Genomic DNA, 17,259 nt, shown 5'->3' on the forward strand with positions numbered 1-17,259 from the left:
TTTTTTTATTTCTTCAATTTTGAGTGGTCCTTTTAGTTATTAGAAAAATCTTAATCACTCCACGTGTTAAATCAAATTTTTATAAGCCAATTTCAAAAGAAATTCTATGGAAATGAGGAATTAATATTACATATATTTCTTGTTTAATAAATTAAATGTTAAATTAATTGATTAATTATTTATGATTTTCAAAATTATTTATATCGATATTGTACTTTAATATTGAAAAATATTTTATAACAAATTTCAAAAAATTTATCCACGATTGATAATTATATATGATATTCTTTGAATTTATTTAAATTAAAGAACAAATTCAATAGCAATATTCTTAAAGCCATTTCTCACATTATAAATTTAATAATCTAAAAACTAAATAATAATAAAAAAATTCATTTACAGATGCACAAAATTAAGCGAAGATAAAACATAATATACGTCACATCTGAAAAATTGATTTACAAATTAAATAATACAGAGATGAAACTAAATGGATTCGCAGAATATATTTAAAATTCTCATAAAAATAAATAATGAATATAATAGAATAATTAATAATTTGATAAAATTGAATGAGAATTGTTTCATTTTACTTATGATAAGTTTTCTATTTATTAAATATTAAAATATTTAAAAAGGATGTATAACATATAATTCTAAACATTTTACAATATATAATTCTAAACATTTTGATAATTTTTCGATTTCTTTTGATTTACCTAGTTTTCAAAACAATTAATATTCAATAATATACAACCATATGTAGTTGTTGTTTATGTTGTTGCAATGTTTTCCTATCAATGTCATGATAATGTATTACGAAAATATCTTAAATATTTGATATTTATATTTATTTACATTAAAGCTTATTTCATCGATTTTGATGATCTTGGATCTTGAATCTTGTTATTATGATCAACATTATATATATATAAATATAATAATAATAAATATAATATAGTAATACAATATAATAACTTTTCTTCATATATGTATAAATTTAAAATCTCAATTTTATAATGATTCGATATTTTCAAGATAATAAAGATTGAAATTCTTTGAGACGTGTAAGTAGTAAAAAAAATTTTAAAAAATAGTACGTAGAGTGGTAACTGATAAATGAAGAACATTTCATTACTATTTATCGGTATATATTTCCAGGTAAAATCCAAATTTTATACGTATGAAATGTAAACATAAGTACTGTACGTACATAAAAAATATTTTTCTCTTTATATAATAAAACAAGATATAATTAAACAATTTGGTTAATATTTCTGTTAATTATTTAGAATAAAAGATTCTCGTCGATACAATAATTCTAATTTTAATAATTCTTGAATATGCCATAAGAAGAAAATTTTGAATTTTTTTAAAGCATATAACTACCGCTCAACATCGTTAGTTTTCAGTTTTTAGAATACATTTGCTAAAAAACATTATGCTACTATTTCGATATCGTAGATATATTCATAACTATTTATAATTATTGAATTGGATGTTACAAATATTTTTATCGAAAATATATCTACGATAAAAATTTATTTCGTGATTCAAAAATATATATTTTATTTTGCATATTTAACATATTGTATATTATATCGTACATTTTTTGCATTTATCTCATGTATCAATAATATAATAATTTTTATTTATCTATTATTAAATAGATGTTTCGCTTAAAAATTTAATCATATTATAAATAATAACATATATAACATATATATATTGATATTTATAAAAAATATAAATATATGTTAAATATCAGTATATTTACTTTCATCGAGAAGCTTTGCTACGCAAGTGACATTGTAATACGATAGTGGGTGGCTAGGTGCAGTGCACCCAGCTGAGTATTCTCGCTTTTTCACCGTCTCGTTCTATATAATAAAAAACTTAAAATGCTTAACTCATTAATTAAGCTTTATCGGACATATATGTATTTGAACGTTTTTCACCGTTTTAATATCTCTGAAATCCACTTTTCACAGGTGTCCCACATTTTTATTAACACCCTATATTTTACGTATATCTAATATAAAATATATATGATATATTTGAATCAACAATCAGAAATTATTAATAAACAAATTATTAATAAAAAATTCATATGTTCATATCTTCATAACTATTTATAATTATTGAATTGGATCGTGCAAATATTTTTATATGTGTATATTTACACGTATACTATACATAAAGATTTCCATATTTTCTTTTTTGAAATTTCAAATTAAAATTATCTAATATTTAAAATGGAAAAAAAATATCTGGATTATAATAAAATATTTATTCGTTGATAATTTAATTACATTTAAAATAATGTTTATTATATTTAAAAAATTTTTAATTAATTATTAGTATTCTAAGATGTTTAAGAACTTCACAAAACTTTTTTTAGCTATTATTAATTTTTTTGTTCTCAGAATATAAAATTTTGAAAAAGATAAAATATTAGAAAATAAAATATTAAAATATTTTACTAGATTCTTTTCCATTCAATAAATTCTAAAAAAGAAATGATTTTTCAATGAATAAATTTTGAATAAATTTGAGTAATTCGAGCTAAAAATTTGAACTAAAATTAAAATCATGGTTTGATTTATAATTATGTAGATTATAGATTGCTAAATTCATATATTTCCGAACGTATAAGTGTGAAAACAAAAAAAGCAAATATCGACTGTTTCACAATTTCATACATTTTACATTTATAATACGTTACATTTATCATCTTAACTTTATTTCATTGTTTCTTAATGTAATGATAATTTTCTCTATTTTCTCTTTTTCTATCTGCTATTTAACGAAATCAAAAGGAATTTTTTTTAATGAGATTGTGCGAACTGATCGTGAACAGAACACATCTGCATCTTTCTATTTCGTTTATACAAATAGTTGCAAGAATTCGAATTCGACCAATCATTTTTTTTTCTTTTTTTTTTTTTTATTTAGTTTTCTTCTAACCAACGATCGAATTCCGATTCAATCCATATACAACTATGATCGATTCATTACTGAAGTCCATCGTTTCCTTTTGATAACGAAAGTAAGAATCTAGCAACAATCGGTTAAATATCATTACGAAATCTTTATTTTTTTTTTTTTAAACATGGGTCCCGCCATATTTTTCCTACACAGATATCTTCCGCAATCGATCGTGATGTCTCGATCTCTTGTTGCAGCCCACTTGTTTATCTTTAGCAATCGATTAGCTCCTGAAAGTTATTCAATTCGCTTATAACTCGAAGAACGGCAAGTGACGCAATAATCATACTTTTCTCATTCGAAGGACTCTTATGAACATCTTCGTGTGTAGCGGTTGCATCAACTTCTCATCAAAGTTCTGTACATATAAGAGCATCTTAAGAGCATGTTGTGGAAACAGCGTTAGAGAATTGATCTGCATTGATGAAATGATCCCTGATGTGAAACGATACGATGCAAAATTATAACTTTTTAACGATTAACATAAATATTTACGTTATTAGAATTATATCAAAATCATCCTATAGTATATAAAGAATTATTTCTTTTTAAATACGAAGAAATAATAATATTGAAGATTGATTATATTTTATTTGATTATAATTGTCGATCATGAGATATTTTCGCTAAAATAAGAATATTTTTTCGTTAATTTGTAAATGTCTATGAGAAAGAATTTTTAATTAAAAATCGATTAATTAAATTTTTTATAATTTTAATGTTGACATTAATTATGAAAATCATCATCATTAATTATAAAGAAATTTAACTATAAAATTATATTTGCATATAAATATAAATATAAATATAAATAGATATTCCATTTATCAATATTATATCAATATCATCCGATATTATAATAAAAAATAAAAAAAAATAAAATAAGGAATTATTTTTTATATCAATTTTATACATATTTTATTACTATTTCGTATAGCAAGAAATATTTTTCATTCATTCACATTAATTTTTATTGTTATTATTATTTTATCAAATATCACAACATAATATTGTAACACACGCTATAAAATATTGTTATCGTTTTTAATAATCTTGTTCGATATAATACTATTATTCTCTGTAAATATTAAAAAATATTTTGATCATATCGATTTGATAAATATCTTTATAAATAAAATAAATATCTTTATAAAATAAAATAAATCAATTCTTTCGAATTAAAATGACGAAAAATTTCATTTGAATTCTCTTTTCGATGGCAAAGATATTTCGAAATTCATAAAATTCATCGACTTAAAACGGGTCGCGTAGATTTATTGACAAACGATAGCAGCTTACTAATTTCTTGGCAACTTGTTCTCATGACTTTGCAAAATGAGTCGTGTGACAGATAGAAGTCGATTATATTTAGTCAAACATACGCAAGTATAATCTATGCAAGCGTACACTTAACGTATACGGAACGAAACAATCTGCATTTTATCGTTGCTATCTTTCGATGTCTCAAATGGTATTCGTAGTTAACGTGAAAACACAAATATTGAAAAATTTTTCAAAAATTGAATTTCGTAATTTAACACGGAATAAAAGAATTTTAAATTACAGAAATTAATTTATGAATAAAAAACATTTTGTTTATGATATTAAAAATAAAAAAGATGTGAATTGAATTCGTAAAATTGAAAGACGAATATCAAATATTTTCGATATTCTTTTAAAATGGCTATTAAATGAAATAAAGAAAATAGAAAATATAAACTATGTACAAAAATAAAGAAGAAATTTACATATGTATATCAATCAAATGAAAATTAAAATTAGAAATAGAATTATGTCAATAGAGAAAATACTTTTAAAAAGAAATGATTTGGTAGTTTTATTTTTTAAAAAATTTGTAATAATAAAAAGTTATAATAAAAATGACAATCAAATTGTTGTTGTTATCTTAATATCAAATATGTTATTATTATTCTATTTACATTTCATGAATCAAAGATCTAATACAATATTTTTCTAAAATGTTAAGTAATTATCACACAATCTTTGTTTTTTCTTATTAAATATAACAAAATTAAATAATAATCATAATAAATTATAATTTTTATTTATATTCCAGAATAGCTTATTTAATATAGCGATTAAAGTTACTTCAAAGAAAGAGAATAATTTTGTAATTAAGTTAAATTCAAATGTCTAAATCTTAATATTAATCATTAATGATAATTTTCATAATTTCATATAAAAAATACAAACATGATTATTTATCTCATATTACCAAAATATTTATTACATCAAAAAAAAAATCAAAATTTCTTAATAATGTTTATTATACGTATAATACGTATTAGCTATAAATTTTGTTTCAAGACAAAGAAGAAAAATCGTCTTCGATCATTTTGCGATAATTTGTAATTCATAAATTATAGGCAGTCAAATGAATGATCATTCAAGTAATAATAACGATATGGATGAATACACAATGAAATTATATTGTCAATTAGACTATGATACTGTGAAATAATATATACTGATTAATGAATTCACCGCAAATTCCCGCATTGCATAAATAAATCCTTAGCAATCTTGTTGCTGAATAAACATTAAACAACCGACAATTATAATCGATAGGATAGTCAGAAATACGCAAAATATATAATCAATTTCTTTGAAAAAACTGAAGAAATCAAGACTAATCAAAAACGCGAAAAACGAGTATAAGATACAAGTATGAGATTTCTATGTTTCGCATGAAATTGACGCTAAGATAAAATCGCGGGATTAATAAAGAAAAAAATATAACAGATGCAATTATTTTTGATAATGATAATAGATGATGAAAAATTGTAATTATATTGCAAAACTTAAATAACAATAATAAAAACAATATTATAGAATTTATGTTCGTAATCGAATTTTATGAAATAATGTAATAGGAAATTTTTCCAAACTTTTACTAATAAGAAATGGATCAGAAATTTAAAAAAATTATTTTTAAATATTATATATTTGATTTGAAACATTTTTAATCAAGGTTTAAAAATATTTTAAACTAAAATTGATTAAAGCAAAGCTCGATTCCAAAAATGATATTCCAAACACGATTGTCTCAACGTAACCAATATTATTTTAATTCGAAAAATTTTCCTCTAATTTGGGGATATCGCGAGATACTGATCGCGATATTATTGGTTATTATGCATACGGAGAAACTAAGATCTTCTCAATTGAACTAAATAGGGGGACACGAGCTTCACTTGAAATAGAGTCTCATTGTGAACAAATTGTTTTTTGACTGCCGAATACGATAATGAGATAGTTAGATTATCGTCGATTATCGTCACACACACACATCTATCGGATATTGTGAAAGACTTAGCTCTCTTATAGACATATGTATCGTATTTGTAATCGCACTAATACAGTCCACTCATTGTGAAAAAATGCATCAATGATAACCAGTTTTTTTATATATATAACATAATATATATAACATATATATAACATAACCGAATAAGTCGAAAGAGCATTCGACATATATACAAATGTGCACTTGATAATCCATTACAATTCTATTATTATTATCATGTGCGAGCATATCACAAATCATAAATATCATAAATATTAGGATCCTTTTAGAATCTTTTCTTAAGAATTTATATATTTTCAGAGATTTTCTATCAAGCAAAATTTTAATATTTGCTAAAAATTTCAATATCAATTATGATATTTCAATATCTCTATGATATAAGTTATCGACTATCACATTTTCATAAAGTTTTTTTATTTTTAAAGCATTATTATTTATTGATTATTTATTATTGATTATTGAAAAATAGTTTGAAAAATTAAATTTCTATAAACTTTAATATCCTATCAATGTGAAAATTTATTAATACTATAGAATAATAATTAATAATAATAAATTATTGTAACAAAATTAAAATAAAACTTTTATAATTGAATCGAGACTAATATAATTCGATATATTTCTTTATATTTCAAATTTTTTCAATTTGTTTTCAAAATAATTTAGTTATCACAATTATCATTTCTTATTTATCTAAAACTTATTTTCTAGAATTATTTTATCTTGATACTTTATTTATATAATTTAAAATATTTAAAGCACGAATATGTTAAAATTATTATAAATATATATATTTATAATTATAATATATTTCTATATTTTCTTTGTTTCAGTTTCTAATACTCTATCTAAAAAATCTTTTTATATATATTGCATGCTACGCACAGAAAAAGATGCAAACATGCAAGAAATCGATGACTAATAAGTTACGATCGATCGAAACTGTATTAAATATGTTTTGTAAATCAAAATCTTCTAATTTCTTTTTAGACTTCCTGTAATTCTATTTATATATAATTTATTAAATTATAAAAATTTTAGATATTTTCTGTAAACATTATTGAAATTGTAATTGTTTTTTTATTGAAACTTGTAAAATTTTCTTATTTTATCATTTTTTTTCAATTTTTTTTAACAAAAAAGGATCCCAAATTCAGAGATTCAAAAAACTGTGAAACTTTGGAGATATGTCCTTATGTAGACATGCATAATTGTATAATTTTTTCCTGCTTGAAATCAAGAAGAAAATCAACTCTTAAAAATTCTATTTTTAAATTATTTTTCGATTTTATCTTATAACCAAACTATAAAAAATATGAAAAAATGTTTTCAGATAAAAGTTTTTCTTCATCTGATAAAACAATTAATTTTTATACAATTGTTATATTTTTTTATACAATTAATTAAAAAAATTATAAACAAAAAAAATTAATTTTTTTAAACTTGTTTTTCAACATAAAATTTTAATTAACAGCATAAATAATTGTGATAGTATAAAAAAGTATTTTTCGTTTTTAATACATACAATTTTGTCGTGTTGATTTTCATTGTTAAATTTTTAAAAATAGAAAAATTTATATTATATACTTTTATCTTTTACTAAACATTGGATACACTAGACATTGGATATACTAGATAAATGTATAATTATTTTATGAGATCTTTATATTTTTAATGTAGTCATCAGACTTCTTTATTTTTTTATGATAATAAGAGAATAAAGAATGAATAACAGTGAACAATATAAATAATGAATAAATAATGAATAACATAAATAATATTATGAATTATTCTACGTGATAATAAAATTTTTCAGAAAATTGTTGTATATAGTGCTGTATAATAATAGAAATTTATTATCATTCCCATTGTGTAATAACATGATTACCGTATATTAAATGAGACGATCATCCGAAACCTTGTTGCAAAAAAGCGAATTCTTAAAATTATTTAACGAATTTTTAAAATTATTTGATTTCTCGTCATCATGTACCGTTTAATCATGCGTGAGTGAATAGTTTATAATATTTTTGAGATGAAAATTAATTATGAAATAAAAACTAATTTAATGATATTATTTCATAGATGTAAATTTATGTTGTAGGTACATAATACAATAACATAATAAAATTTCTATATAAAATTCTTCTATAAAAAACCATATACCGTATACATACCAAAACCGTATACATTAAGCACCATATATAATTTCTATAATTTTTCTCTTACAGTCGATGCAACATGCGATTGTAATGGCCTCGTCAGTTCACCAATTTTGGTTGTTTTTCTGCTATGGCGTGTTTCAATTTATCAAGCTGATTGCAATATTTTTCAAAATTGATGGTTTCACCTTGAGAAAGGCACTCATAGTAGACTATATCTTTCCAATCCCACCAAATGGATAAAAAAATTTTCTTCGGGTGAAGTACAGGCTTCGTGACAGTTGAAGATCTATTGTCCCTTATCCATCAAGTACGTTTTGGATGCATATTTTGATACAAAATCCATGTCTCGTTTCTAGTGACAAGCCTCTTTATAAGAGAATCTCTTTCATGTCGCTGGAGAAAGAAATCGTACGTAGAGACACGGTTCATCGGTCTCCGTCAATAGCTATGGAATCCAAACATCGATTGACATATCCCATCTTGATTAGATGATTATCTACCGTTTTCCTGAAAACAGTAATGGTACTCACTATCTTTTGCACATTATATTGCGAATTTTCAGCGAGTATTGCCTTGAAAAAGTTCATATTCGTCGTTGCTGGGCGATCGCTGCAATCTTCATCTTTCAAGTTAAAATTGTCAGCTCTAAATCTTTGTAACACTACTCCCATAAACAGTACAAATCTCGTTTATACTATTATTTGCACTATCACTTTTTTTGCTCTTTTAAAGCAATAAAGCATAACATGCCGCAAATATTTTCTGTGGCTGTTCATATCGAACGGTGTAGAAAAAAATTATACAAGAAATTTTCATCAACGAAAAAACTTTAAAAGAGCTCTGGAATGATTGAAATCGATGTTATAAATAGCTAATAGATAAGCCTGTATGTTCACATAAAAATAACCAATAAAATCATTTCATCAAATCTAGCGTGCGAAAAAAACTTATGGAACACTCTAATATATTAAAAATAAAAAGTATAATTAATATTTTTAATAGTATATAATTAGTATTTCTTATAAAAAATTTATATAAGTTTTTTTTCTTTTTTTTTCTATTTTATTCTATTCTATTCAAATAATATGTTGATTTAATATTTAATAAAAGACAAAAATACTATATATAACTACATACTATATATAAACATATAATATATATTATATAATATATTATATAATATATAACATATAATATAAATTTCAAAAATTATATTATATTTTTTCGAATATTATTTTCGAAAATTTACGAAATATGAAATACAGCAAAGCTATTTATTAAAACAAACAATATTTCCATATATTATTACATAGTTATTTAAATTACTGATTAAAACATTATGTTGAAAAATTTTTAAAAATTATTAATTTTTCGTTTATAACTTTTTAAACTAAATGAACAATTAAAAAATGTTTTATCAAATAATAATTATAAAAAGTAACTGATTCTTTGTCTCAAATTTTTTTTATTTTTCTTTTGGGAATATAATAACATAAAATAGTTGAATTTTCAAAGATTGATTTTATCCTTTTAAAATGATTTTAAATTAAATAATTAAATTAAGTAATTGATTTTTTTCATTTCGACTTCATCAGTTTTTAAAACATTAAATAAATTAATAATCTTTTTAAAATTCATTTAACAAAAGAATATAACATAGTTATTGATTAAAAAAAGTTTTTAATATATTAAAAATATTTAAAACATGATGATAAACAAATGAAATTAAATAGTCAATTTTTAATATTTTTTATAAAATAATATTAACAAATATTTTTCTTAATTACTATTTTAATTCTTTTAATTTAAATTTGTCAAGTCTTTTGTTATTTTTAAAATAATATAAAAATAAAGTAAAAATTTCTTTTAATATTAAGCAATAATATTGACAAAAATTTTTATTTTCTGGTATCTAAAGAATGTAATACTATAGATATTTGTGGAGAAGTCGATCGACTAAAATAAACATACATTAATATAAAAAAAAATATTACTTGTTAAGTTCTAAACAATTTAAGTTTATTAGATAAAGCGAGATGAAAATAGAAAAGAAGAAATCGAAAAAAATTTTTTTATTCGAGACTTTTTTTCAAATAAATGAAATTCAATAAGTTATCAAGTATAAGCGAAATTAATTAGTTCTGACTATATGCGAATTAATTATTGATAAAAAAAAATTCAATGTAAAAATAAATAGAAAATATAAAATAAATTTTCTTCATTTTCAAAAATAATTTTTCAAGAAAATTGAATTTGAAAATTTGCTAGTACGACTATAAATGTTCCATCTCGATTTTCAAAAAAAGAAGATTTAACTTATTCATTCGTATTATACCGAAATTTTATTTGTATTTGAAAAATTTTCGAACTTAATTTGTTAGAAAATAAAGTCTCAAATTATATAAATTATATTAAAATAATTATATTAAAATAATAGATTATTAAAATTATAAAAAAACATATATGAAAAGAAAAAAAAAGAATTATAAAAAAATAAATTAATTATAAAAGAATATGTTGTATTACCACAGCATTTCAATTCATTCTGCTTTGAAATCCAAACAAAATACAGAAAGTTACTTTATAACATGATTGCGATAAGATTATTTTCGAATGAAAATTTTTAGAAGATTTTTTAACAATAAACTAGATACCTCAAGATTTTCGTTTTTATATTCTATATTAATTTGTAGGTAATTATTCTATATTAATTTATATAAAAATTGTCACGATTTCGAAATTTCGCGGATTTCATTTTGGACATTATCCCATCCCTTCCATTAGAAATATTCGACATCTCGAAAAGGATTTCGAAAATAACCTTGATTGGTTTTCCAAAAAATCAAGATCAATCAGGAATGATGATAAACAAATAATGACATAAACGAAAAAAATGAGCAACGCAAAAATAAAATAAATTCAATTATCGCGAAAACAAGATCGATTATCATTCGCAAAAAAACTCACTTCAATATCAACAGCACTTATTTCTTATTAACGAAGTCATCATTTCAATAAGATTCAACATCACTAAGTTGAAATTGAATCATTTGGAGCATCACGACAACGTATACATACAATTTATATATATCTTTTATATATCTGTTTTCAACAGAATATAAAAATTTTATATTTTCGATTTAATTCTTCAAGTAAAATCATTTCTTTCATGATTGTATCACCATCCGTGGGATGATAACTTTTATAATTTCTATTAGATAGTTTATAATAAAATATTTTTTTATTTTTTGATATATATATATATATACTATACATTAATATGTTATAAAGTATTTCTATTGATTCTGTTGATTGATTGATATATATTTAAGCATAGAAATCAAAATTATATCAGTGATTTATAATTTTTCATAATTCATTAATACTTGTTAAATTAAAAATTATATAAATTAATGTTCAATTTGAAACGAAATAAATTTTATTTAAAATCTTTTTTAATATGTTGCGAAATAATTAAATAAAAACTTTTTAGCTAATGGTTTAGCTAATGGAAGATAATTATAACTAAAAAGAAACAAATATTTTATAAGTATAATACTCTTTAAGTAGATAAAACATATTTTTCTTATTTGCTTAATAATATTGTTCGACTAAATATTCCATTAGCTTCTGTTATTAATTTATAGAGAATTGGGTAATCAATCGTTTTATTAATTATGTTATTGGAATAATTCATCATTACTTCATATGACAATTTAAGTGACTTTTCTTAAAATTTATTTTACAAATATAAATATATATAATGAAAATATTGATACAGTTCTTCACAAGTATACTAAAAAAAAATTCAGTAAATTATAGCATATTAAATAATAATATTACATATTAATACATATTCCATATACATGTATTCCAGAATTTCGAAGAAATGTAAAATTTTCCGTTTTTATTCGTAAGTTTCGGATGTAGTTTGATATCGTACAAGTATAATTTATTTCGCGAAAAATCTACTATAATTCTTATAAAAGTATTCTAAAACATGCCAATTTCTGCTTCTTGTTTCACAGCAGGCCTCGTTTCAAGATACGATATCAATTTACATATTCAATACGATTCAATTTACATATCAACGATTTTCTATGTCTCTAAGTCAAGAAACTCATTTTTATACAAATCTTTTATATAAACTCAATGAAACTTGTGGATATACATTACATTTACGATTACAGAGTATAATGACGCATCACGCAATGATTCATCTCACCAATTAAAATCGATCAAACGATATAAATTAATTCTATAAGTTCATTCAAACGTTTTATATAGATCGAGTTTTCATTTTGTGGTTATGACGCAAGTAATTTTTATTTTTCATTTTATATTTGCATATAATGATTTAATATATTAATTTAATAGATCTTAGCGAGTGATTGCACTGTAACTATATGATTCGGATATTTTTTGTTTTTATTGTTTTATCTTTAACGATGAATTGTATATACATTAGTAAACCATACAATCATTTATTTTATCGTTCTTTTATGAAGACACTTTTATAAAGACATATTTTATAAAGAAATATCCATAAAAAAAAGAATATTCTAATACATAAATAAATCACGATTACATAAACAAATTATATATTTGATTGCTGGCATAAAGTAAACTATTTTCTTTTATAATTAACTTCTTACTTAACTTGTGATTTGAATGACTAAACTATTATATAAATACATCTTAAAATGCTTTAACAAATTATAAAAGATCATATCATTTTTTAAAAAAAAAAGGAAATTGATTATTCTATGATCTATCTATATCTATCAAAAATATCCATCAAAAATTACTTATGTTAAATTATGTAATATTTAATATTATGCTTCAAGTTTTTCTTCAAATTTAATTTGATTTTTTTTTATATCATTAATAATAACCAATATTCAAAAATAAAGATATGTTTATTTTACATTTTTCATTGTATATAATAACAAATTTATGCGAAATCAAAATTACATTATCATCATTTGAAACTAAAGAATGGAAATTCAGTTCTTCATAAGTACAGTAAAAAAAAAGTTCAGCAAATCATATATATTAAGTAATATATGTATTTGGATCTCTTTTTACAAAATTAATTTATACAATTTTTCAAACAGGTTTACAAGTTTGACTTATTTTAAATACAATTACAAAAACTCACATTAATTTACGTGACAAAAGATCATTAAAGTTTCACGCCAAGAATATTTGATATTCTTTTTAATATATTGTATGCAATTATATTTATTTTTTATATTTCATATAGTTTTTTGTATAATATGCAATGTAAAAAAAAACTCTTAGAAAGAGAGAAAATCACATTTGGATGTATTTTACTTTACAGTAAATCATACCTTCATTTACAAAGATCATGTCAATATCAATTATGACGAAGAAAGGAATTAGTACTGTTCATAAGAATCGAATCATGTTAAGATAATATTTTCAGATAAATTATTTATCAATATTTTGAAAGTCGTAATTGTCTCGTATGTTTCGTATAATTATCTCGTGACTTTTCTATACCACGTAATGTACCATCACAAGAACTTTCAGTAAGAAATCATAATCTTTCATTACAGTTTTTGCATTTTTTTTCCTCTATTTTGTGTTTCTAGACAAAATAAACATTTGTATAACATTGTATTTTAATTGTATTTTAAATTGTATTTTAAATACAATTAAAAAGTATAATATAAAAATATATAAAAAATATATAAGCTAGATTTGTCTCATTCTGATTTTATCTTTTCTCGTTATAGATTCGTGATAGATTATATAGATAGATAAATTTAAAAATTTTTTTCTAAATTATATTTATTTAGACTATACACTTTTAAAATTATATAGAATTGATTTTATTTGATCACTATATCTAAATTGGTTGTTCAGCACGATATTATTTAATATTTTATATAGAAAAAATGATGATACATGAATGATAAAATTTTCTTTAACTTCGTTATGTATTTTTAGATACTTTTATTTAAAATTTTAAGAAATTTCTTTTTCTTCTGGATTTCTTGATTCAATTTTATATTATAGTTTTTCTTAAGATATTAAAAATCTGTTTAATGAAAAACTGAGATTGAGATATGAAAATATAAAAATTTCATCAGTATTAATTGATAATACCAATCCATTTGAAAAAAAAATATTTTTAAAAAATCAGAAATCTTTTTTATTTAAAAATTCAATAATCTTTTGAAATCTTTCTACAAATAAATCGTCTTAAATTATATTTTCAATACTTATTCTATGTTATAATAGTATTTTTTATCTAATTTTCTCGGTTCCAAAATCACATAGAAAAGACAAATTCAATTTATTATTGATCGAAACTGAAATAATTCTTCATCCTATCGCAATATGAAGCAGTGAATAAGTTCGTGAACTAATAAATCATGATAATCCTAAATATGTCGGTACAGAAAATAATATAAACGTTAAATAAAAATGAGATAGAACTCGTGGCTTATGATGCAACTGTGAGCTGTATAGATCAGTATGTGAGCATCGCATACCAGAGATCTCTCTTCGAATAGACTGATCCTTTTAAAATACGAATGCATGTTCACATGTATTGCAGGGTCTTTCATTTCGAATGAAAGTTCAAAATTTGATAAAATCGAAATATCCAAAAATTTGAGATTCTAAAATTTGAAAATCTAAAAATTAAAGTACTTCAAAAATTATAACTTAATTAATTAAATTAATTACTTAAAGAATATTTTAATTTTTTCAATTTCTTTTTTAAATTCTTCATGATTAATAAATAGCTAATAACGAAAAATATTAATAGAAAATCAATTAGTTAAAAAAAACAATAATTAAGTATTATGTAAATGTTATCGAAACTAAACATTTCTTAATGATGTTGAGAAACTTAGTTTATAGAAACATATCTAAACTACTACGATATAATGTGGAAAAATTAAAAATAAAAAAGAGAATAAAAATAAAATAAAAATAAAAATTAAAAAAATAAAGCATTTAAAAGTTAATGACTAGAATAATATTTACGAATAAAATTGCTTCGATAAATTATTTTAATAATTTAATAAATTAATAATAATCGCAAATAATTGTAATGATAAACGGTAAGGTTATAAAACGGATCAACTGTAATAGCTACAAATAAATGTTATTTAAATATTTTAATAAATAATTACTTACAAATTTTTAAATATTACTTTTCAACGGATTTTAATGCTCATCATGTGCACACATATCTAGAAAATTGTTGCGATCATTTGATAGAGATAATTTTTATATATAATAATTATATATAATAATTTTTCACTATGCATCTTAATATATAGTTCGCGATGCATTAGACATACTTTGTATTTGCATGCATGCGTATAGATGCTGACTTCATGGAATCTGCTTACCGGAAAAGTCCCGTCTGTAGCCACGGGATACCACTATTTAGTGATTTTGCTTCTTGCATGATTCCAGATAACCTTCCTACCATTGTTATTTTTTCAAGAATAAACAATTAACGTATTCTGTTTTATGTACAGAATTAATTTTCGGAATATCAAAAAAAAAATGGATAATAATTGAATGAAGTTTGATTATGATTTTTTAATTTTTAAAAAAATTTTTATAAAAAAAATAACTGAGTTTAAAAATTTTTTTTATTTTTTTTTAATTTTTTAATTATTTTTGATTAATCTTTTTTAATACAGAACTTTGTATAAGATAATTTGGAATGCTCAAAAATTGCATAATATTCAATAAAATTATTGTTTCGTTATTTCGCTAAAATTTGTTTTATATTAAGTTCTTTTAAATATTAAAAAATATTAAAACAAAGTGTTTGATATTTATATTAGGATTTTAATATTTTCGGTAAATCTAAAATACTTCTAAAAAATTCAATAGAAAATCCTATTGATTTTATTTTTTTATTTTAGAATGTTAATTAAAGTATTAAATTTAAATTTTTAAATTAAAAATGACAATTATTTATAATTCTATAATTATATTCTATAATAAAATATTAATTATATTAAATATTTAATTACAGAAAATTATATAATATTTTTCTCTAAAATTATATGGTGAAATCTTAATTTTGGTAGTCATAATCACATATTATAGATGTGAAAATCACAAACTCTTTTGAAATAGTGATTCTCATTAACTTCTTAAAAACCGAATATACAACGGAAGTTACACCTTTTGTTCATACTTAATTTTATAATTCTCGGGATCGTAGATTCGTGAAACGTGTTTTCATACCTTTATATTATATTACATATCGAATGCCAATGATTAGTCTGTCAACAAAGTATTAGTTATCGACATATATAGATATTCGAGACATTGATGAATAATTTACGGATATATTTTCAGTTATTAAATTATATCCTTTATGATTAGTTATTTGAAAAATTAATATATATCGTGATATCGTGTGAATTTTATTTAAAATAGACATGTTGCAAGATGAACTTTCAAAAATATAAATGCCAAATAATAAATAAAAATCAGTATTATTCTAGACTTTTCGAGATATTTTCACAAATGTTGGGAAATTATTTTGTGCGCATTACGTATTAAACGACTATATTGATAGAGATAATTAAAATTTTAACTTAATGGTTATTCAATGGTTATTCAGTTTTACATTGGATGATCGTTTTAATTAACGTACAAAATAACGGAATATTAATATTAATTGACGATATATTAATTTAAATAAATTAAAATAAGTTAAATTAAAATAAGTACAAAGCACTAATATATTTACGATTGTTTGCATCCGCA

At 21.4% G+C, this 17,259-nt stretch overlaps 1 long non-coding RNA gene across 3 annotated transcripts in view; it reads right to left on the minus strand.

Annotated features, from left to right (window-relative positions):
- Positions 1-2,620: 2,620 nt before the first annotated feature.
- LOC133667306 (uncharacterized) overlaps positions 2,621-17,259 on the minus strand; it is a 31,536-nt gene continuing 16,897 nt past the window's right edge. Inside the window, exons 2-4 of one of the 3 annotated variants that reach the window (XR_009832677.1) lie at positions 8,494-8,988; positions 3,278-3,346; positions 2,621-3,218 (exon numbers count right to left, since the gene is read on the minus strand). This is a non-coding gene — a long non-coding RNA (uncharacterized LOC133667306). Of the gene's footprint in view, positions 3,347-8,493; positions 8,989-17,259 lie in introns of all 3 variants that reach the window. The other 2 variants (XR_009832675.1, XR_009832676.1) reach the window with 2 other exon arrangements.

Source organism: Apis cerana, linkage group LG14 (genome assembly GCF_029169275.1).
Source record: "Apis cerana isolate GH-2021 linkage group LG14, AcerK_1.0, whole genome shotgun sequence".
NCBI classification, from domain to species: domain Eukaryota; kingdom Metazoa; phylum Arthropoda; class Insecta; order Hymenoptera; family Apidae; genus Apis; species Apis cerana.